The 24,601-nt window shown below is 45.7% G+C and overlaps 1 protein-coding gene across 1 annotated transcript in view; it reads left to right on the top strand.

The window, feature by feature from the left end:
* Positions 1 to 17,958: 17,958 nt before the first annotated feature.
* Positions 17,959 to 24,601, top strand: part of fgfrl1a (fibroblast growth factor receptor like 1a) — a 204,359-nt gene continuing 197,716 nt past the window's right edge. Inside the window, 1 exon segment of the mRNA XM_084331940.1 lies at positions 17,959 to 18,084. The gene's annotated coding sequence lies outside the window, so the exon portion shown is untranslated.

Here is a 24,601-nt window from a genome sequence, read left to right as displayed (position 1 = left end):
CACGTTAGTTGGATCGCTCCAATTGTTGTTAAACATTAAGGCGATACCTCCTCCACGCTGTTTGCCGGATTCTACTGTTCTATCCTTGCGGTGGATGAAGAAGTGTTCGGCCGGTTGGATAGCGTGGTCTGGGACGTCCGGCGTCAGCCACGTTTCGGTGAAGCAGAGAACGTTGCAGTCTCTAACGTCCCTTTGGTATTGAATCCTTGCTCGGATATCATCCAGTTTATTGTCAATTGATTGTACATTGGCTAGCAATATACTGGGTAATGGCGTTCGGTGTCGTCTGGATCTCAGCCTGTTACGGATCCCAGCTCTCTTCCCACGCCGTCTGGTTCCTTTGTTCCTGGGGTCGGGATCTGGTCCCATTTTCCTGAGAATCTCCACAGGCCATTGTTGCGGTTCGGAAAGCTGGTCCAGTGAGTAATCCAATCGGTAAGTTTCCCGTAATCCGATGTCTATAAGTGACTGACGGTCATACACATTAAATGCACCTACTGTTGGTACAGACAAAACTCTTAAAACTATAAATATTAACAAAAGTAAGCACAGTCTCGACGGAGCGAACAGAAAGGCAGCCGGTCGGAGCAGCGCCATCTCTCTTCATGGTGTTTGTGAAGAAAATGTTTAAGTAATTGGCTACATCCAGCTTGTCTGTGATGAGCGTGTTGTCCGTTTTTATGTTTATGTTTGAGAATCTGGTTTTAAGTTTTTTACTGCATCCTAGTTGATTATTGAGTAATTTCCAAAGTTCACGTGGTTTGTTTTTGTTTTCCTCAGTTTTGTCATTGATGAAATTCTTTTTTGCAGTTTTGATCATGGAGTTTACGTCGTTTCTTAGTCTGTTTCTTTCTAGTTTGAGTTCAGTCACGTGGGCTTGGAGTTCACTGCTCATGCTTTTAGTAAGCTTTGACTGACTTTTACGAAACTCAGAGCATTTTTTGTCTCTGGTTTTCATAGCGGCCAGTATTTCGGAGTGCATCCACGGCTCAGCGCGATTTTTTACCCTGGTGGTTCTTAGGGGGGCCATGTCGTTTAGTATTGTTGAGAATTTGGTTTTGAAACCAAGCCATGTTTCTTCAACCAGTGTACCATTGAGTTCATCTGACCAGTCCAGACTCTCCAGTTCAAGGTTGAAGGCCTCGCTAGAGTAGGTTTTGAGGTCTCTAGATGTGACTGTTTTGTGGCAGCCAGCCTTTTGTTTTAGTTTTTTGCGGGTACAGAATATCATATAATGATCACTTAACCCGCATGCTATAACCCCTTTATTGGAGATCTTGGACTTGTCGGAGGTCAGAATGAGGTCAATGGTAGTCTGAGTTGATTCACATACACGTGTGGGTTGTGTTACGAAGGATCAGATTAAACCGAATATATATATTTATTGATTGATATATATTGCATAATATTTGTATATCGTTTGATATCCCTTGTGTATTCCTTGTACATATACACGGAATATCCCTTTAACCTAGTACAGACCATAATATTTCGTTCTCCTATTGGACAGCGGTCCCTTAGGCGCCATTGCCATACCCCCAGGGTCTAGTTCAAAGTCACCGCCAAAGACATGCCTGGGCATGAACGGCTCTGCGCAAGGATACGAGACAGGAATAAAGCTGGTACTAGTTTGTTCACCTAACGTATAAATACGGCGCAGGTGAATACAGAAGTAGAGTTACCCAATAAGTTGAAGCTTCACCCACGATACAACGTGCGGTGAAGTATGGCCTGTTTGGCCCCAAATAGAGCATTGAGACCGCGTGCGAATTAATAACTGAAGTATCAGAGTTTAACGCTGTACCGTCGAGTTCGACCTATTCTATTAATTCAGTAATAGTCTATTTATGTATAGTGTATCGTGCGGCTACCTTTCTACAGTGACCAGCATCACCAATGTTTCCTCGTACCAGCTAGTGTGCTTATCCAGGCTGGGCAGCTTACCCTGGCGCCTTCACCCGAGGAGCCCTAGACGAGGACCGTGTGGACATGTACACTGGATAACCTACCCGACGACTACATAGCCCTTTTCGGCTGGATTATATTTGCTTTGGTCCTGTAATTGATGGAGCGGAGAATCGCCTACACCCACAATTGTGTGGGATTTACCCTGTGAGGAGCAACGTCGAGCCCGCCTCTCAGAAGCCTGAGGCTGGCTAGCTTTCTTCCATGCGGAGCTGCATGCCACGGAGAACAGCTGTTATTTGTCTGCGGATCAAGAGATTATTGCACCGTCTCCTGTACTTGGAGTCTCTCTATTCTTCGTTGACCCAGACTCTACTACCGACAAATCCTCTCCCCTTGCTGGCTTACAACCGGAGGGACCCTACCAGTATCTCCCGCTGCCTTACTAGAGTACCATAGATATAATTCCTAAGATACAGGTGGTATTCATTATCTCCTGCGTAATATGAGAATGGACTTACGTTATTGATTTGCTCACGCACATTCTTTGCCTTATAAGCGCAACCCTACGTAAAGTATTGTTATATACTATCATTGCTGCTAATAAATATTCTTAAACCCAGTTTTGTGTGGAACCGTGTCATTGTGGGAAGTGTTCATCTAATATACCTGTGTACTGTATGGCCAGTAGTAATGTACATAAGACAGTAGTGGTTTAATGATACCATACTTATATAATACAGTCAGGGAATTGTACCCCTCAGTTACAATTGGTCCTTCGAGCCGGAGGGTAACTAGCGTAATATTAATATAGTAGTATTAATATTGACATGGCCAATGATGAACACTCCACAAACGGTTCTCCTAAAGTAGATCGCCCGCAGCGTAGACGGCAGACACCTCAGTACTTAGAGGATTACGTTGCCAGTATACTACCTAGCTTTCTACAGACGTTAAACGTGGAAAAAGTAGATAGTAAAATTATGTCCAACCCTACCGACCAGGCTACCCCGCCAGTAGAGACCCTAGTGGGTTCTAACGTAACTGACCAAGCTCACGGTGGGGACCAGGAGGGACCTGACATGACTTTACCCCCCGCCAACGTCGACGAGGTAGTCCCCGGAGAGCTCCAGGATAAAGAAAGCCCTCCAGGGATGGAACCCGACCCACAACAAGAAGAGACGCGCACCCAGGAGATGGATCTCCTCGGTACGCAACAGGAGAACGGATCTCCAACGAGTACTACCAGAAGCCGATCACCTCCACTGGCGTCTTCCCCCAGCGAGGCGGACAAGATGCTGGCGCAGGCCTTTATCGCCAGCCTGGCAGCCTCAACCGAGCGCGATCGACTCAAAGCAAAGACGCTTAGTGAGCGCGAACATTCTACCATGGAACGAGAACGCCTTCAAGCGCAGCAACGGAGTGACGAAGACCGCATACGCCTAGAGATTAGACGCCTCCAGACGGAAGAGAATATGGTAAGAGACCGCGCCGAAGCCCAGCGCGCCGCCGCCGAAGCCCAGCGCGACACCGCCGGTGCCCAACGCGAAGCAGAGCGCGACCTCGCTCTCACCAAGCGCGAAGCCGAGCACGACCGATTACAAGCGCAGATAATGGAGCAGCTGATTGCCAGGGTAACCCCCCCTCCCTCCGCACAGGGCTCCAGGGCCTCGTCAAGACAAGGGTCAAGGGCACCCTCCCCTACCCGATCGAGCGACCCTGAGCCCGGCCAACAGAGAGAGCCTATACCCCTCTCCGAACCCCTTCCCCGACCGGTCCAAGCGAGACCCAGCCACAGGGAAGAACCGGCCTATACCGCGGAGAGGCTAAATAGACGACTACAGGATCTAGATGACCTGCCAGAGGAAGAAGAAGAGGGAGAGGAGGAGAGTCAAGCCCAACAGCATCACCGTACTCCACAGGACCAGGAGGTCCAGTACAGCCCAGACTTTACCCCCGCGGCTCTGCGCTACAGACCCCCGACTCAATTCACGGGTGAGCTTGACGCACGACCAGCCCCGAGGAACAGCACCTGGGTACGCGGGCCTTGGTACCCGGCAGGTACCAGCCCACCACGACACGTAAGAGGAGACTCGCCTAGGAGGCCTCTCCTCCAACGCTCACCGATGTGCCAGCCATCCATGGCATCGTACCTTGGCACACCGACGTTCCCGGACTTCACACACGAGAACAGAGCACAGTACACAGAGCTACGAATGTGCTTAGAGACAATGATGTCCGATGTAACTGATGAACCGTACAAGTATGCTATCCTACTCAAGCACCTCAAGGTGCCCCGAGCGCACAATATAGCGCTGGCATATTCCACCTCTACTACCCCATACACCGTGGCTCTAGCAGCCCTCGACCAACGATATGGACGCATATGGGACTACGTAATACAAGAGATAAGGAATATTGACCGTCTACCCCCAGCCACAGACAATCGCTCACTAGATGACCTGTCTATCAAGGTACAATCCCTGGTAGGGATGCTGGGGGCGCAAAAGGAAAAGGGTATGCACGAACTGTACGCGAACTCTAATGTTGAGAGGATTTTAGAGAAGCTTCCGCCCGCCCGACAAGAGCGCTTCAGGCGGCAAAGAGACCACCGTGATCCTAACGGTCCCGAGCCATCCCTCCTAGACCTAGCCGACTTCCTGGCGAGAGAAGTCAACAGCCTACGGTTGGATACGTTCGTGCGGAGCACACCAAGCTCCAGAGAGGGACCTAGGAGAGCAAACGATGGCCGCAGGCTGGTGACCGTCATGCACCAAGCCGAATCAGTACCGAGCAACAAGAACCACAGTACCCCCTCGATGAAAGAGAAGTGGAAGATTGTATGCCCGTACTGCGAAAAGGAACACTGGCTGTCACACTGTGACACGTTCAAGAAGATGACCGCCGACGAGGTGAGTCAATGGATAAAGTCCAACCGACGCTGTTACCGATGTGCGCGCAGTCACATGGCAGCCGATTGCCGCTTAAAGAAGAGGTGTAGTCGGTGTGACGGAGCCCACTTGGACGTCCTACATGACAGTAACAGAAGAAAGCCTGCACCCTCAAGCAGCACAAAGGCAAGTGTTATGTACATTGACCCCGCCAGCAGCGGGGGCGCCCGGGTGCTCTTGAAGGTGGTCCGCGTAACATTGAGTTACGAAGACAAGGTCATGGACACCTACGCCGTCCTTGACGACGGGTCAGAGAAGACCCTTCTCCTCGCGTCCGCTGCGGCCCAGCTGGGGCTGCGGGGGAGCGAAGAAACTATGACGATTCGGACAATAAGAAGAGACCTGAAGACGATAAAGGGCGAGAATGTCTCCTTCACTATCGCAGCAAGCGGGCAGCCAGAGAGACGGTATAGGATCACTAACACTTTCACCAGCCAAGACATAGGCCTGTCGCAGTACACCTACCCCATCGCCAAGCTGATGGATAAATATGTGCACCTGCGTCAACTACCTATACCGCTCATAGACGGTGCCACCCCGACCCTGCTGATAGGATCCGACCATGCACACCTCATCGTCCCGATGGACCGGGTCCACACTGGGCCCAGAGGCTGTCCTGCAGCAGTCGAGACCCGCCTAGGATGGACACTACAAGGCCCCCTCTCTAGGTCTCCTAACCGAACAGCAGCCACTAGCTGCCTCCACTCCAGAGTGACAGAAGAAGACACCACCCTCCTACAGCATGTCGAGAGGCTATGGACACTAGAGACAATGCCCTTTAAGAACGAAAAGAAACACATTCGTTCCAAGGAAGACATTTATGCTATAGCCCTCCTCGAGCGGGGGACAAAGAGAGTCAAAGTCAATGGAGTGATGAGATACGCAACTCCACTCCTGAGGCGAGAGGGTATGCCTACCTTCCACGCCCCAAAAGAAGCGACGGAGCGGTATCTATTGAACACAGAGCGGCGCCTAGCCAGAGACCCCGCTCAAGCGACTGTGTACCGCGCTGAGATTGACAAGCTAATCACAGCGGGACACATAAAGAAAATTGACATTAAAGAGGCCGATCAGACGACCGAATCATGGTACGTGCCGCACCACAAAGTCCACCACAACGGCAAGGATCGTATTGTGTTCAACTGCAGCTACCAGATCGGATCACAAAATCTGAATAAAGAGCTCTTGCCCGGCCCAACACTCGGCCCCTCTCTACTAGGCGTGTTACTACGTTTCCGCCAAGACAAGGTGGCCATCAGCGGCGACATCAAAGGGATGTTCCTGCAGGTGCGACTAGTGGAGGAGGACAAGCCCCTGCTGCGGTTCTTATGGAGAGAGAGGATCGGGGATGAGCAACCATCCATCTATCAATGGGAAGTCCTCCCTTTCGGAACCACATGCAGCCCATGCTGTGCTACGTTTGCACTGCAAAAACACGTCGCAGAGGACCCAGCAGCTGATGAAGAGGTCCGACAAAGTGTAGGAAATAGTTTCTACGTGGACAACTGTCTGCAAAGCGTCTCGACGCCAGAAGAAGCCGAGGCCCTCCTACTCAAGCTCCGCGCCTCCCTGATCAAAGGCGGCTTTGATCTCCGGCAGTGGGCCAGCAGCGACCCTCAAGTATTGCGCAGCCTCTCCCCAGAGGACAAGGCAGCAAGCAGCGAGACCTGGATGGCGACCATCCCAGGAGAAGCCCAAGAAATGACATTAGGACTAGTCTGGCGCTTCAAAACAGACTCGCTCCATTATAAACACACACCCCTGACCAAGGAGCAGGGAAGGTCGACTGCACTACCGACCACAAGACGGAGTGTATACAGAACACTCGCCAGACAATATGACCCGTTGGGATGTATTCTACCTTACACCACCAGGGCAAAGATGATTGTAAGAGCGTTATGGGACAAGGACCAGGGCTGGGACGACCCCATACCCGAACACCTTGCCTCCACATGGAGAGAGTGGGAGACAGAACTCAGCTCACTCCCAGGTGTCAACATACGCCGCAGCTACTTCCCACCCACAGTGAGGCCGGAGACGTGCCAGATGGACCTGCACGTCTTCAGCGACGCCTCCGAAGTAGCCTACGGTTCGGTGGCCTACTTGCGTGCCCGAGAGGAGGGAGGAGAAATACATACTGCCTTCATCCTGGCTCGCTCAAGAATAGCCCCCCGCAAGCAACAATCTATCCCGCGTCTAGAGCTCTGCGCAGCCCTAGCAGGAGCGCAACTCGCCACGTTAATCCAACGTGAACTCACCATTCCGGTGCAAAGAACAATCCTGTGGTCAGACTCCATGACCGTACTCACATGGATCCAGTCTGATTCGTGCAGATACAAGGTCTTCGTGGGAGTCAGAATCACAGAGATCCAAGATTTAACAGAAGCAGCAAGCTGGAGGTATGTGGACACAAAACACAACCCAGCTGACGTCATCACCCGGGGAATGTCCCTGGATGACCTCACCCGTCACAATCTATATAGTGACGGGCCCGAGTTCCTCAAGCTCCCGGAAGAAGAGTGGCCTACACCCACCCCACGGGAGGCGAGTGAAGAGGAGGCAGAGAAGAAGAAATCTATGTTCTGTGGGTTGACACACACACTCGTCCCCACAGACCCCAACATAGACGACTGCCTCACCCTTGAGAGTGCGCAGCTAAAGACATTCCTGTGGCACCACCCAGAGGTTCAGCCCACTACTGACATTACTGCAGCTAACTACGAAGAAGCAGAACTCCTTCTGCTACAGCGAGCCCAGAGAGACTCGTTCCCCGACGAGCTAGACTGTCTACAGGGATCAAAGCCAGTCCCGTCAGACAGCAGATTGCTCCACCTAGCCCCTGAGAGCGACGCCCATAATCTCATCAGAGTGGGTGGTCGTCTGAGGAGAGCCCCAGACTTACCGGATGACGTCAAGTACCCGATAGTCTTAAACAGCCGACACAAGGTCACAGAGCTTATCATAAAGAAATACGACGAGGACGTGCATCACGCCGGGGCAGAGAGAGTCTTCGCGGAGATCAGACGTCGTTATTGGATACTGCAAGGGAGAGAAGCAGTACGACGCTTCCAGTGGACTTGTCTAGACTGTCGTAAATGGCGAGCACAGCCCAGTATACCCCGGATGGCTGACCTACCCCCCTGTCGCCTCCGACTCGGCGACAAGCCTTTTCACTCCACCGGTATGGACTGTTTCGGCCCGCTGTATGTAAAGAAAGGAAGAGGGACTGAGAAGCGGTGGGGTATTGTATTCAAATGCATGACCACCCGAGCGATACACATAGAACTCCTTCCAACCATGAGCACAGACTCATTCCTTATGGCCTTCCGGAGATTCACATCGCGGAAAGGGAAACCGTCTATATTATTGTCTGATCACGGGACAAACTTCAAAGGCGGAGAAAGAGAGCTGAGAGAGAGCTTCCAAGCTATGGGCCCAGAACTTAAGACCCACCTCGCTCCATATCAGATTGATTTCCAGTTTAATCCCCCGAATGCACCTCACTTCGGTGGAACTTGGGAACGAGAAGTACGTTCAATAAAGACAGCCCTGTACGCCGTGCTTGGGGCCCAGACCGTGGCGGAAGAAGTCCTCACGACAGTCATCACGGAGATCGAGGGAGTATTGAATTCAAAGCCCCTCGGTTACGTCTCAAGTGATGTAGCAGATGTCGACCCAGTCACCCCCAACACACTCTTGATGGGGCGGCTGGACCCCGCGCTACCACAGACAGTGTACAGGCCTGAAGAAGCGAACGGCCGCGTAAGCAAAGTGATCACTGGTGCCGACGGAAAGGTCAGAGCGGCAGAAGTGCTCGTCCAAGGGCGGACATACACCCGGCCCGTGGCGAGGCTGATAGAGTTGCCAAGGCTCCCCGACACTCTTGATGACGACCATGACCCCCTGACTTTGTGAACTGCCTACCCTCACAACAGACATTGAGTAGTGGACAGTGCGGTTAATCTGTCTCTGCTTATCTAATTAGGTGGGACTAATTAGGAGGCGGCTGTTACGAAGGATCAGATTAAACCGAATATATATATTTATTGATTGATATATATTGCATAATATTTGTATATCGTTTGATATCCCTTGTGTATTCCTTGTACATATACACGGAATATCCCTTTAACCTAGTACAGACCATAATATTTCGTTCTCCTATTGGACAGCGGTCCCTTAGGCGCCATTGCCATACCCCCAGGGTCTAGTTCAAAGTCACCGCCAAAGACATGCCTGGGCATGAACGGCTCTGCGCAAGGATACGAGACAGGAATAAAGCTGGTACTAGTTTGTTCACCTAACGTATAAATACGGCGCAGGTGAATACAGAAGTAGAGTTACCCAATAAGTTGAAGCCTCACCCACGATACAACGTGCGGTGAAGTATGGCCTGTTTGGCCCCAAATAGAGCATTGAGACCGCGTGCGAATTAATAACTGAAGTATCAGAGTTTAACGCTGTACCGTCGAGTTCGACCTATTCTATTAATTCAGTAATAGTCTATTTATGTATAGTGTATCGTGCGGCTACCTTTCTACAGTGACCAGCATCACCAACGTTTCCTCGTACCAGCTAGTGTGCTTATCCAGGCTGGGCAGCTTACCCTGGCGCCTTCACCCAAGGAGCCCTAGACGAGGACCGTGTGGACATGTACACTGGATAACCTACCCGACGACTACATAGCCCTTTTCGGCTGGATTATATTTGCTTTGGTCCTGTAATTGATGGAGCGGAGAATCGCCTACACCCACAATTGTGTGGGATTTACCCTGTGAGGAGCAACGTCGAGCCCGCCTCTCAGAAGCCTGAGGCTGGCTAGCTTTCTTCCATGCGGAGCTGCATGCCACGGAGAACAGCTGTTATTCGTCTGCGGATCAAGAGATTATTGCACCGTCTCCTGTACTTGGAGTCTCTCTATTCTTCGTTGACCCAGACTCTACTACCGACAAATCCTCTCCCCTTGCTGGCTTACAACCGGAGGGACCCTACCAGTATCTCCCGCTGCCTTACTAGAGTACCATAGATATAATTCCTAAGATACAGGTGGTATTCATTATCTCCTGCGTAATATGAGAATGGACTTACGTTATTGATTTGCTCACGCACATTCTTTGCCTTATAAGCGCAACCCTACGTAAAGTATTGTTATATACTATCATTGCTGCTAATAAATATTCTTAAACCCAGTTTTGTGTGGAACCGTGTCATTGTGGGAAGTGTTCATCTAATATACCTGTGTACTGTATGGCCAGTAGTAATGTACATAAGACAGTAGTGGTTTAATGATACCATACTTATATAATACAGTCAGGGAATTGTACCCCTCAGTTACAGGTTGGGTGATTAGCTGGCTGAGGCCGTGCAGATCACAAAACCTACTGAATGACTTGAAGACGGGTGCATCTTTTCGTTGCATATCCGTGTTCCAGTCTCCAATAAGAATTTTGTCTACATCCTCAACTCCAGCTGCTATGACACCCGAATTTCCCCAAGGGGATCAATAAAGGAATATCTTATTGAAATTGATTGATTGAAAATTGTATTAACAGATTGCAGAATGGATACAATACAGTATACGGCTCAATACACACACATTGACTGTACATTAGGTTCGGTAGGTGGGAGGGGGGGGGGGGGTGGGGGAACTGTACATTGGAGGTGGTTGGGTTTGGACATTTACAGGGGCCAGTTTCGAATTGCAGTCTCCTGTAGGTGCTCTTTTAGAGAGGTTTTGAAGGGGGGTAGTGATTCACATTCCTTTACAGCTGTGGGTAGGGCGTTCCACATTGTTGTTGCATAGTTGCGAAACTTGCGAAACGTGTTTAGTCCCTTGTTTGAGCCGAATCTGGGTTTAACATGATTTGTGGAGCTCCCTCTGGTGTTGTGTTTGTGGTATTCACTGACCTTTGGGAAGTATTTTGACATGTACATGGGTACCTTGGTCGTGTAGTGTATCTTGTAGACCAGGCCCATTGCAAATTGCTGTACTCTGTTGTCTACTCTAAGCCATCCTAGGTTGTCAAAGTGGGCAGGGGTGAGGTGGGTTCTAGTAGTAAGGTCAAGCAGTAGTCTAACCAGTTTGTTAACCTCTTATCTTAGTATCAAACAGACAGCGTAAGCTAATGAAGGCCAAGGGCTGAAACCTCTATTCCTGTGTTTAATTCCTGTCCAATGTCTCCCCTGTACTCTTTCTCCTTCTCAGTTTTCCTACTGTCTCAATAAAGAACATACATTAGGGGTGTGGACAAACACACCTCTGAAATAAATACATGACTTGTCATTATTGTGTACTTTTTGAAGAAAACATCTTCATTTGGTAATTTGTGTGTTTCTGTGTGAAACGTATTTTGGTGAGTCTATCCTAAATGTTTTCCTAATTCCTGAGGGTTTTATTTCACCGTGTCTATTATCGTCTACTCTATTTCACCATCGTTGTAGTAGCGTCTACCGACCACAAGATGGCAGTGTTGCTTCAGTGTTCTAGAGAAAAGGCCAAGCAGAGATCAGTTTTCCATACCTGCTTCAAAATAGAATCGAATAATAGAACATAATTATAATAGACTAAAACAGAATTGTGATCTGGTGGAAACAGTTCTGTCTTTGAAGATGTGTAGAACATTGTATTTCTCAGGTCTGTTAGACTGAGCAACAATAACTTTGAAATTGACACTGATTGAAAAAGAGGAAGAAGCAGGAGGAGGTGATGATGATGATGATGATGATGATGATGATGATGATGATGATGATGATGATGATGATGGTGTTGGTGGTTTAGATTCTACAGTATCAGTAAGTTTAGATTCAGACTCGAGTCACATACTTGATGACTTCAAACTCGACTTGACAAAATCACAAAAGACTTGCAACTGGACTTTGACTTGTGACTTCGCTCGGACTTGAGCCTCGTGACTTGAAAGACTTGATACTCTCCCCAAGCCCAAAATGTTAAAAACTAATTATGGCATGAATAGTGTAAAGCCAATCAATTTAATTCCCCTGATTACAGTTCCTCTTTGGACCAATCCGCCAGTCGCCAATCAAGTCGTAGAGCAGAGAAGAAAGCTGTGTGTGTTCAGTGCAGAATCATCTGATTGATTGATTGAATTGATTGATTGAAAACTTTATTAACAGATTGCAGAATGGGTACAATACAGTACAGCTCAATACACACAATTGTTAAGGGGATGCAGACCAGAGAAAGACTTTCGTCTTGTTTACACCAGGGTCCCCCATTTTCAATTCATCAGGACATATATGACATACATGACATACAGATAGTCAGTACTGCTACATCTATACATTTATGACATACCAGATTTGCAAATACAGTACTGTTTGTGATACAGAAGGAGTCAAGAAAAGGGAGTATATACATTTGACGTAGAAACTGTACATTGGAGGAGGTTGGGTGGGGGGGGTTGGGTACACTGGGATATTGACAACCATACTGGGTAATTTACATTGGAGGTGGTTGGGGGGGGGGGGGGCACACTGTATAAACAAGCAAAACTGTACATTGAGGGGGGGGGAGACTCTGTACAAACAAACAAAATTGTACATTGGACTATTGACAAAACCATACTAGGTAAATGACTGTACATTGGAGGGGGTTGGGTTAGGATATTTACAGGGGCCAGTGTTGAATTGCAGTCTCCCGTAGGTGTCTCTTGAGAGAGGTTTTGAAAGTGGGTAGTGATCCACATTCCTTTACAGCTTTGGGTAGGGCGTTCCACATTGATGTGGCATAATTGCGAAACGTGTTTAGTCCCTTATTTGAGCCGAATCTGGGTTTAACATGATTTGTGGAGCTCCCTCTGGTGTTGTGATCGTGGTATTCACTGACCTTTGGGAAGTATTTTGCCATGTACATGGGTACCTTGGTCGTGTAGTGTATCTTGTAGACCAGGCCCATTGCAAGTTGCTGTACTCTGTCATCTACTCTAAGCCATCCTAGGTTGTCAAAGTGGGCAGGGGTGAGGTGGGTTCTAGGAGTAAGGTCAAGCAGTAGTCTGACCAGTTTGTTTTGAGATGTTTGTAATTTTGTTTTTAGCGCCTTTGAGGTGCTTTGGTACCATGAGGTGCAAGCATAGTCGTAGTACCCCTGAATGAGTGCTCCTGCCAGAGTCTTCAGGGTATTCTTGTTTACCAGAGAGGAGATCCGGTACAAGAATCGAGTTCGTTGGTTGACTTTTTTTATTACATTGGATGCCATTTTGTCACAGGAGAGATTAGCCTCTAGGATGGAACCCAGGTAGGTAATTTCATCTTTCCTTGTGACAATATTGTCACCCACTGTAACTGAGAAGCCGTCGGTCTTGCTGAGTTTGTTATTTGAACCGAAGAGAATGGACTCTGTTTTGCCCATGTGTAATGATAGTTTGTTATCAGCGAGCCATATGCAGATTCTGCCTAGTTCCGAGCTGAGGGTTTTTTCAACCTGTAACTTGTTCTTGTCAGAGACCAGCAGGGCTGAGTCGTCCGCAAACAGGAACAAGTTGCAGTCACAAGCTGACGACATGTCATTTGCATAAATTAGGAACAGTAGCGGTCCTAGTATGCTTCCTTGTGGAACACCACAGCTCACTGTGAGAGGGGGGGATAGGGTACCGTTTACCTCCACCATCTGTTCCCTCCCCTCAAGGTAGGATTGCATCCAGCTCACTGATAGACTATCAAAACCAATTGCTTTTAGCTTGTCAATCAGAATGGAGTGATTGACCGTGTCAAAGGCCTTTTGTAGGTCCAGCATGACCATGCCGCAGTATTTGCCTGCGTCCACCTCTTGTTTGATGTGGTCATTCAAATAGAGAAGGCATGTGTCAGTGGAGTGGGATGTTCTGAAGCCAGATTGGAATTCGTAGATTAGATTTTTTTCCGCTAGGTACTTTTCGACCTGTTCGTAGACTATTTTTTCCATGACTTTCGAGATGGAGGTGAGAATAGAAACAGGGCGGTAGTTGCCTGGGTCTAATTTGCTGCCCTTTTTGTGCAGAGGGGTCACCCTCGCAATTTTGAAGTCCTTGGGGACGTGTCCCTGTTTTATGGAGAGGTTTATTATGTGTGTGATGATTGGGGTGATGGCGGCTGCTGAGTCTCTGAGGAATTTGGAGGGGATGTTGTCATGGCCAGTGGCCTTGTTAGGTTGGAGGGCGCTCAGTTTATTGAGTACCTCATCTGTTGTTACCATTTCCAGCTTGAAGTCGTCCTTGCGGACCCCTAGGTTTTTGTAGTAGGCTACTATGTGTTCTACCCCATAAAGCCCTGAGTGGGAGGGTAGTTTGTTTACCAGTGTTGTGGCTATGTTTGTGAAGAAAATGTTTAAGTAATTGGCTACATCCAGCTTGTCTGTGATGAGCGTGTTGTCCGTTTTTATGTTTATGTTTGAGAATCTGGTTTTAAGTTTTTTACTGCATCCTAGTTGATTATTGAGTAATTTCCAAAGTTCACGTGGTTTGTTTTTGTTTTCCTCAGTTTTGTCATTGATGAAATTCTTTTTTGCAGTTTTGATCATGGAGTTTACGTCGTTTCTTAGTCTGTTTCTTTCTAGTTTGAGTTCAGTCACGTGGGCTTGGAGTTCACTGCTCGTGCTTTTAGTAAGCTTTGACTGACTTTTACGAAACTCAGAGCATTTTTTGTCTCTGGTTTTCATAGCGGCCAGTATTTCGGAGTGCATCCACGGCTCAGCGCGATTTTTTACCCTGGTGGTTCTTAGGGGGGCCATGTCGTTTAGTATTGTTGAGAATTTGGTTTTGAAACCAAGCCATGTTTCTTCAACCAGTGTACCATTGAGTTCATCTGACCAGTCCAGGCTCTCCAGTTCAAGGTTAAAGGCCTCGCTAGAGTAGGTTTTGAGGTCTCTAGATGTGACTGTTTTGTGGCAGCCAGCCTTTTGTTTTAGTTTTTTGCGGGTACAGAATATCATATAATGATCACTTAACCCGCATGCTATAACCCCTTTCTTGGAGATCTTGGACTTGTCGGAGGTCAGAATGAGGTCAATGGTAGTCTGAGTTGATTCACATACACGTGTGGGTTGGGTGATTAGCTGGCTGAGGCCGTGCAGATCACAAAACCTACTGAATGACTTGAAGACGGGTGCATCTTTTCGTTGCATATCCGTGTTCCAGTCTCCAATAAGAATTTTGTCTACATCCTCAACTCCAGCTAAACACCCATCCAGTGTATCATAAAATTCACTATGATCTGGCGGCCTGTAGACTGTGCCAACCAGTAGGGATTTCGCCCTTTCGAATAGGATTTCCACCCATACAGTTTCAATTGATTTATGATTCAGGTCATTTCTGTTGATGAATTTGGTGTCCTTGTGTATGTACATACAGACACCACCTCCATGTTTGTTCCTATCATTCCTAATTATTGAGTAGTTCTCAATCTCTATCTCTGGATCTTTTACAGAATCGTCAAGCTTAGTTTCAGAGAAGCACAGTATGTTTGCCTTACCATTTATGAATAATTGTTTGATTTCATCCAATTTGTTTTTTAAGCTGTTAATGTTAATGTGAAAAATGTTCAGTCCATTGGCGTTGGTTATTTCATTGATGTTGGCAGGTTCGAAGTATTGTTCGTTTGTGATCTGTTCCTCTGTGTGGGGCTGGGGGGCTTTGTTGTTGAGGGTGGGAAGGGGGGAGGGGGGGGTCGGGTCCCGCTCCGTGCTGGAACAACAAAGAAGGGGGGAGGGGGGGGTCGGGTCCCGCGCCGTGCTGGAACAACAAAGGACTCGTTCCTGGATGTTTCCGTTGTTAGCTCTGCTAGCTAGCCGGCTATCGGGCGTCGAGATGTTTAAATCCCGCGTCGAGTTGGTCGTCATGGTTTCGACCCTCGGTTCACCTCCTCTCGTCTCTGCCTCACGTGTGCTCGTCTGCTGCGGCGTCATTGGGGAACAGTTGCCGTCCGCGCAGTGGATGTTGCCACGGGTCGAGTTGTTGATGTTGCTGTTGGTCGCGATGGAAACCACCTTCGCTTCTTGCGCTGCCAGACCAAGTCTTCTCGCCTGAGTTCTGGTCAAGACCGGGCCTGGGTTTAAATGAATGTCTCCCGAAAGTAGTAGAACCAGGATGATCATATCTATCTACATTTTTACTATCATTTTTACTATCATATCTACATTTAATATACTACTAATTATTATATCTGTTGGGTTAAAAAAAAAATGAAATTGTATTACATTTGTAAAGAACACATTAGGACTTGTTTAGGACTCGATACACGAAAGTTTCAGACTTGCGACTTGCTTGAGACTTGCCTGTCTTGACTTGGGACTTGACTCGGGACTTGAGTGTAAAGACTTGGGACTTGTAAAACAATGACTTGGTCACACCTCTGCAACTACCTCATCAGAAAAATATATTGATATAGTTATTATTATTATTATTATTATTATTATTATTATTATTATTATTATTATTATTATTATTATTATTATTATTATTATTATTATTATTATTGCAAGGCAGTACGTATTGCATGCTATATTCAGAATATAATATAATTAAATTGAATTTACATATCAAGCTGATAGGTAACGAACCAAAAATAACTTTCCACCGTCCAAAGAAAGACCCTACTCTATCTATACTCAAATTCTGAAGCCAGGTTTAGCCTTTCAGCAGAACGTAGTCCGTTGTTAAAAAAACAGTCACTCATCATTTCCAATGTAAAAACGAATTAATCGATAAAAATGCAGACGCCTAATATAAGGGCAGATAGGCCGGCTAATTGTCGGCTACAAATGGCTCAAGAGTTAACCCTTTCACTGCGACAACAATACACAGAAGGTTAACAACCCTTTCACTGCCACACAACAGCCGGTTAACCCTTTCACTGCCACACCACGACAGCAGTTTAACCCTTTACTATCACACCCCGCCGTCGGTAGTGTGATAGTAAAGGGTTAACCTTCTGTCGTGGGGTAGTGAAAGGGTTAACCGTCTGTAGAGTGATAGTAAAGGGTGGTTAACCTTCTGTAGTGTGGTAGTGAAATGGTTAACCATTTAGTAGTGTGGGGTAACCTTCTGTAGTGTGGTAGTGAAAGGGTTAACCATTTGGTAGTGTGATAGTAAAGGGTTAACCGTCTGTAGTGTGATAGTGAAAGGGTTAACCGTCTGTAGTGCGATAGTGAAAGGGTTAACCGTCTGTAGTGTGATAGTGAAAGGGTTAACCGTCTGTAGTGTGATAGTAAAGGGTTAACCGTCTGTAGTGTGATAGTGAAAGGGTTAACAGTCTGTAGTGTAGTGTGATAGTAAAGGGTTAACCTTCTGTAGTGTGATAGTGAAAGGGTTAACCGTCTGTAGTGTGATAGTGAAAGGGTTAACCTTCTGTCGTGTGGCAGTGAAAGGGTCAATACCCCCCCCCCCCCCCCCCCAATTTGTTGAGCAGCTCTCTCTCCTCTGTGATTGGCTAAAAGTTCCCATCCTGGGGGAGGGACCGTCTCGCGACCACTGCGCTGTGATCCTCAAAGTTCCCGTGCTGGGCGGGACCACTGCGCTGTGATTGGCTCAAAGTTCCGTGCTGGGCGGGACCACTGCGCTGTGATTGGCTCAAAGTCCCGTGCTGGGCGGGACCACTGCGCTGTGTTGTTTCTCGCCTGCGGCTGAAAGCTGGAGGCGAACAGAGCGGCTGCTGGAGGCGACGCGGGAGTTACATGAAGAGACACCGTTCAAGTGTTTTATCTTTATATATATTGAGATACTCGTCTAAATAGTTGTTTCTACTTCTGTTTTCTCTCCACTCAGTGGTGTCTCCCTCTCCCTCGAGCGGGTTTTTAAATCCGGACTGTCATTCAGAAATACTACTACTACAGGCACATTTCGAGCTCTCACGTGTTTGACCTTATTAAATATATATATATATTTTTTTACTATTATTATCCTTACACAGTCTCTGGTCGGTCGGTTTTTAGTTGGTCGATATTGTCACATTTCCATTTCCAGTTATTAAACTCTCATTTGTTGAGTGACAGCCGCCGCGTGCTTTTTTTTTTATTAAGAACTTTCCTCCTTTATACTATTTTGATTAATCCGTCTGATCAGTGATCGATGATCATGGTATGGATTTGAAATCCTCTGTGTCGGAGCAGGAGGTGAAGAAGAGCGTCTGGAAGAAGAAGTAAACAGCATGGTAAACTTCCTCCCCCCATGAGGACAACAACAACAACAACAACAACAACAACAACACACTGAAGAGAGACATCATCTCAATATACACAGTAAGTTTGATGTTCAAGTTGCACGTTTTGTTGTATTTATTATGTCACATATAATAAGGTGCATAATAAGTACATGACAGTGAAATGCTTGGTTCTGTATGCGCCTCCTCCTGGTGCTTCTTCATGCAGTATAAAAATAAAAGTCAAAAGAATAAAGTCCAAACATACAAAATATATAAAATATACAAACTAAAGTACAACCTAATGTACAAAATGAAGTCCACTATGAATTGAAAAAATGGGGGACCCTGATGTAAACAAGACGAAAGTCTTTCTCTGGTCTGCATCCCCCGTAACAATTGTGTGTATTGAGCCGTACTGTATTATTGTACCCATTCTGCAATCTGTCAAATAAAGTTTTCATTCATTCAATCATTCAAGTACACAATGCAAACTTTCGACGCAATAAAAACGCACGAATTTGGCGAATTAGAACCTGTCCCATTCATCATCATCATCACCATCACTATGCTGAGCTGTAGGCATCATAACATAACTTTATGTACCAATTAGTCACTTAGTTGGCTGACACGCTTGTTTATTGGAATACTTCAGTGTGGTGTTGTTGGCATATATCCATTGTTATAACGCGTTATTAATGGATGCTGACATGTTTTGATGCGTGGTTCCCACGTATATAGGCATCTGTATGAATTAATTCGGTCGTTTTATTAGGGTCCTTCAAGTTTCAAGTTCAAGTTTTGTTTTATTTGTCACATATAAAGGTACATTACAGTGAAATGCTTGGTGCTGTATATGAGCCCCCTTGAGATTGTGCTTCATACAGTAAAAAAAAAAAAGTTTAAAAGAATAAAGACCAAACACTATACAATAATATACAAACTAAAGTACAATTGCAAACAATGAGGTACAAAATGCAAACTTAAAAAAAAAATGCTAAATGAAGTATGGACGTAGTGCAAGGTATGGATGGGTGCCGACGTGTTTTCATGCGTGGTTCCTATACATAGGCCCCTGTATGCATTAATTCGGTAGTTTTATTAGGGTACTTATTGAAAACTACCGGCGGTGAGCTAAACATCACACATCATTCTGTCACTTTCCTATAATTCAACCCTGAAACGACGAGTGAAAGTCCTTCGACCGTGCAACTCAGAGAGCGCCAAACCGAGAGAGATATGTGCATCATGTCATCTCGACAGCAATATGGGGTTTTATACATTTATTTCTCCTTATGGTGTCTGAAACGGATCCGATCAAAGATAGGATGTAAAAATGTTGAAATGTGGTTTTATGCTTCAGGGGCGAGTATTTATTTGTGTGACCGAAAAGATTAAAAAGCGTGGTGTAACCAGAAACAGACGAACAGGTGGGCAAAAGGCAGCAGCTGTTGAATTTTAAATGAAACTCTTGTTCAGTCAGTCGGCCGGTCTTCCAGAAGCCTAGCTACGCTTCTATTTTATAGTGTTTGGACAGGCGTTTTGTAGGCTACAGCCTGGGTGTCTATCGCCGGCAATGATTAACACCTGACTGGGCTGTAGGAAAACCTTTTGGTCCTGTTTGCAGACTCAGATAGGGATGTTCAAGAGCCAAAATGCATTAGGAAGAAATAGAATACAATAAGCAAATAAATGCTGTATATCATCCCAGTTAGGATACCTTGTGTATATACAGTACTGTTTACTTTTGACTCTTACTCGGTATACATTCAGATTCAGACCCTCATCTGCATCTTATTTTTCCTCATATTTTTTTTTTTTATATTTAAAAAAGTTAATTGTATTGTTTACACTGTTTATTTTTTCCTCGTCTTTTTTCTATAGATCTGATTTTATTAACTATATTTATGTCTTTCTATACTATTACCCATACCTGTATCCCCCCTCCCACATACTGCTATGACGCTTATCTTATCTTATCTTATCTTATCTCAATATACCATAGATTGAATACCCTAAAAGCCTCCAGGTAGGTGTGCTTTCATCCTTAGTATAATGCAGAATTGAATAGAATCAAATAGAATATTGTTTATTGCCACTGGGAAGGTAACTTGCTCTCTCTGTCTTTCAGCACACTGCAGAATAGAGTAGCACAGAATTATAAAAAATTGTTAAGGGTAGAAAAAGAGTAGAATATATATATATATATATATCCTACCCCAAAGCACCCCCATAGCCCCCCACCCCCACCAGCATAATTTGCATGGTACAAAAGAAAAGGAAGAAAAATATATAATAAAATACATACAAACTGTTCTATTTCAGTAAAATATATACATACACAGACATACAGTATATATATATATACATAGTACATACATACATACATACATACATACATACATACATACATACATACATACATACATACATACATACATACATACATACACATATACGTGTTTATACACATACTGGCGTGGACCATTTCCACCTACAGAACATGTGTTGTCACAACGACCTTTCTCTAGTTCGCCTAAACTAGAGTGACCACGAACTTGTGAACGTGCCTTTATGATTTAAAGTCAACATGCTGTAGTCAACCTTTATATACCATATACCTTAACATAAGGCCTGTATGGTATCCCTGACGCGGAAGCGTGTTGAGACACATCACCAGCCGTCTGCGGGCAGACACTCATTTCCCCAGACGACTGTGTCTAATTCCCTGGTCGTCAGTAATGTTACAACAACTGTTGAGTCTCTCTTGAAATGATATCAGGGAGGGAGGACTTATGAAAGACCCTGGACAACCCTATAGGCTACTGTATGCTCTCATCTGAACGCAAGACATGCAGTGGCTTCCACTCTTAATCCCTCAGACTTAACCCCTATCACAGATTTATCACCGGTGATAGTTGTGGTACTCATCACCATTGCATTCTATATAATACGATTGGGTGGTCCTCTCTGGCAGAGAGAGAGGGGAGTTGCATTGAAATCTGCTTCTTTATAAAGCCATAATTAGAGACTGTCCAAATTATATTACTTCTTTATTGGAATGGACGACTGGGCCCTGTCGTACATGATTCAGTGGTTGTCTTACACCTAGAGTGCCTAGAGTTTGTACTGAACTTGATCCAGTGGTTGTCTTACACCTAGAGTGCCTAGAGTTTGTACTGAACTTGATCCAGTGGTTGTCTTACACTTGGAGTGCCTAGAGTTTGTACTGAACTTGATCCAGTGGTTGTCTTACACTTGGAGTGCCTAGCGTTTATACTGAACTTGATCCAGTGGTTGTCTTACACTTGGAGTGCCTAGAGTTTGTACTGAACTTGATCCAGTGGTTGTCTTACACTTGGAGTGCCTAGCGTTTATACTGAACTTGATCCAGTGGTTGTCTTACACTTGGGAGTGCCTAGCGTTTATACTGAACTTGATCCAGTGGTTGTCTTACACTTGGAGTGCCTAGCGTTTATACTGAACTTGATCCAGTGATTGTCTTACACTTGGAGTGCCTAGCGTGTATACTGAACTTGATCCAGTGATTGTCTTACACTTGGAGTGCCTAGCGTTTATACTGAACTTGATCCAGTGGTTGTCTTACACTTGGAGTGCCTAGCGTTTATACTGAACTTGATCCAGTGGTTGTCTTACACTTGGAGTGCCTAGCGTTTATACTGAACTTGATCCAGTGGTTGTCTTACACTTGGAGTGCCTAGCGTTTATACTGAACTTGATCCAGTGGTTGTCTTACACTTGGAGTGCCTAGCGTTTATACTGAACTTGATCCAGTGATTGTCTTACACTTAAGAGTGTCTAAAGTGTGTACTGAACTTGGTAGATCTGCTTTTGGCCTCTCTGCCCCCTACTGCATGGAATACCCTGCAGGGAACTCTGAAACTAGACACTCTAGTGTCTATGGGTCGGTTTAGAACCTTGATGACCCAATCAGTTCACCACAATATGTAATTGTTTCTCAATTGTTACCTCTTTTGAAATGTGCTCTTAAATGTTCTGATTGTCTGACGTTTCTGTATTTATTAACACACTATGACACACTCATGAACGTAACATCTGGACGACACTGTAAATGAGTTCAACTACTCAGTTTATTCATTGAGTATGAATAAAGATTGAATGAAAGTGTTGAATGGCCTTTATCTGGTCATTTGATAAGCATGGTCTCACATTGCCAACTCATCCGATCAATAATGTCATAGACACACACAACCTTATTAGGTCACTACTCAGCTTGACTGACGGGTCACTAGTCAGCTTGACTGACAGGTCACTAGTCAGCTTGACTGACAGGTCACTACTCCAGCTCCACTGACAGGTCACTAGTCAGCTCCACTGACAGGTCACTACTCCAGCTTGTCGCTCATCTCCTACAGTTAAAAGTCTAGCATTAATATCGTGGTTCCATCGTGAGTCGTGATGCAGATCTTATCGCTGCGTCTCCATCCACCTCTTTCTCAGAACCACCACAGTCGCCAGGCTGCGCAGGACAGAGCTCTCGCACACAACAGTACGTCGCCCTGCCTGTAAAACACCCTTCGCTCCCCGTTCCCGAGAGGAAATAGCTGTATCCTACACTTCACGCTCCCCGACAATACGCACATGTACAGTACATACAGTACACACAAACAATGGTGAGAACCGCTTCTCCCCGATACTCACATTCTCTGATTGAAGAGCAGTCAGGAGCCGAGGTCAACGTCAAGTCTGTGTAATCCTCATTAACCCTTTCACTACCACACTACCAAAGGGTTAACCCTTTCACTGCGACAGCACAGATGGTTAACCCTTTCACTGCCACACAACAAATGGTTAACCCTTTCACTGCGACAACACAGAAGGTTAACCCTTTCACTACCACACTATCAAATGGTTAACCCTTTCACTGCGCCAACGCAGAAGGTTAACCCTTTCACTGCCACAACACAGAAGGTTAACCCTTTCACTGCCACACCACAGAAGGTTAACCCTTTCACTACCACACTACAGATGGTTAACCTTTCACTACCACACTACAGACGGTTAACCTTTCACTACCACACTACAGACGGTTAACCTTTCACTACCACATTACCAAATGGTTAACCCTTTCACTGAGACAATATAGAAGGTTAACCTTTCACTACCACACTACAGAAGGTTAACCTTTCACTACCACACTACAGAAGGTTAACCTTTCACTACCACACTACAGACGGTTAACCCTTTCACTACCACACTACAGACGGTTAACCCTTTCACTACCACACTACAGACGGTTAACCTTTCACTACCACACTACAGAAGGTTAACCCGTTCACTACCACACTACAGAAGGTTAACCTTTCACTACCACACTACAGACGGTTAACTCCCATTGAATTACAAAGGAACGTTCCAAAAACAACGAACATTGTTGGACTGTAAATTAAACGGAGCCCTTGGTTCGGATTCTCGGAGATCATCTACTGTGTTGGCAACTGACCCGCAGTCTCCCATACATCATCATCGCCACAGATATCTTGGCAGGCCAACAACAGGTGTCTGTAATCAAACGACAGGTGATTGTCATTGAATGACAACCGTGGCTGATCAGCTGTGTTGATGGCGTCGGGCCATATTGGCAGGAAAGGCACGACACGTCATGGGAACACTATGGAGACCGAGGCCTCCGCATGCAATGTCTATGGGGATCTGTGTGTATTAGCATGGCATGTTCCGCATATACACACTGTATATCCATATCTGTGTGAATAGATAGATGGATAGATAGATAGATAGATAGATAGATAGATAGATAGATAGATAGATAGATAGATAGATAGATAGATAGATAGATAGATAGATAGATAGATAGATAGATAGATAGATAGATAGATAGATAGATAGATAGATTATTTTATTTTATAGATAGACTTTATTCATCCCCTTGGGAAAATTCAGGTATCTGGTAGCTCAGTGCAGTTGACAGACAATAAAAAGCGATAAAAAGGACAACCAATACAACAAACAATGAAAATCAGCGGTGAAGTTAAAAAGTTCCAATGAATAAATAAACAAATAGTGAGCACTATTGTACAGTGTTAAGTAAAAACAATTGCAATATGAAATTACAATATAAAATTGCACATTGTCCAATGGGGGAGGGCAGCCTGCAGCCCAGGTCATGAGAGAGAGAGAGAGAGAGAGAGAGAGAGAGAGAGAGAAGAGAGAGAGAAGAGAGAGAGAGAGAGAGATTCTCCTGCCCAGCATAGTGCAGGAAATGCAGACAGACAGCAATGTAGAATACACAACTTACCCTCACAGACATGATGGACATCTGACAGAGACTCGACATGCCTCCCTCTCCTCTCCTCCACCGCCCGCATCCTCTGGTTGTTTATTGAACGTACAGATCGATGACCTCTGACCCCAGGAAATGGAAGCTGATTAGCTGAGAGAGATTGGGGGGGGGGGGGTCATATGGTGAATATACCTGCATATAATCCTTCTATATACCTAGTGGGACTCAGAAGCCACTGCAATCCCTTATGTCTACCCATATAACTGTATGATAGCATGTACAATAGTGCTGGATATGTACTGTATAATTATACATTTATATATTTATATTTACA

Source organism: Notolepis coatsorum (assembly GCF_963971535.1).
Source record: "Notolepis coatsorum genome assembly, chromosome: 16".
Lineage (NCBI taxonomy): Eukaryota > Metazoa > Chordata > Actinopteri > Aulopiformes > Paralepididae > Notolepis > Notolepis coatsorum.
This window is presented reverse-complemented; position numbering and strand designations above follow the sequence as displayed.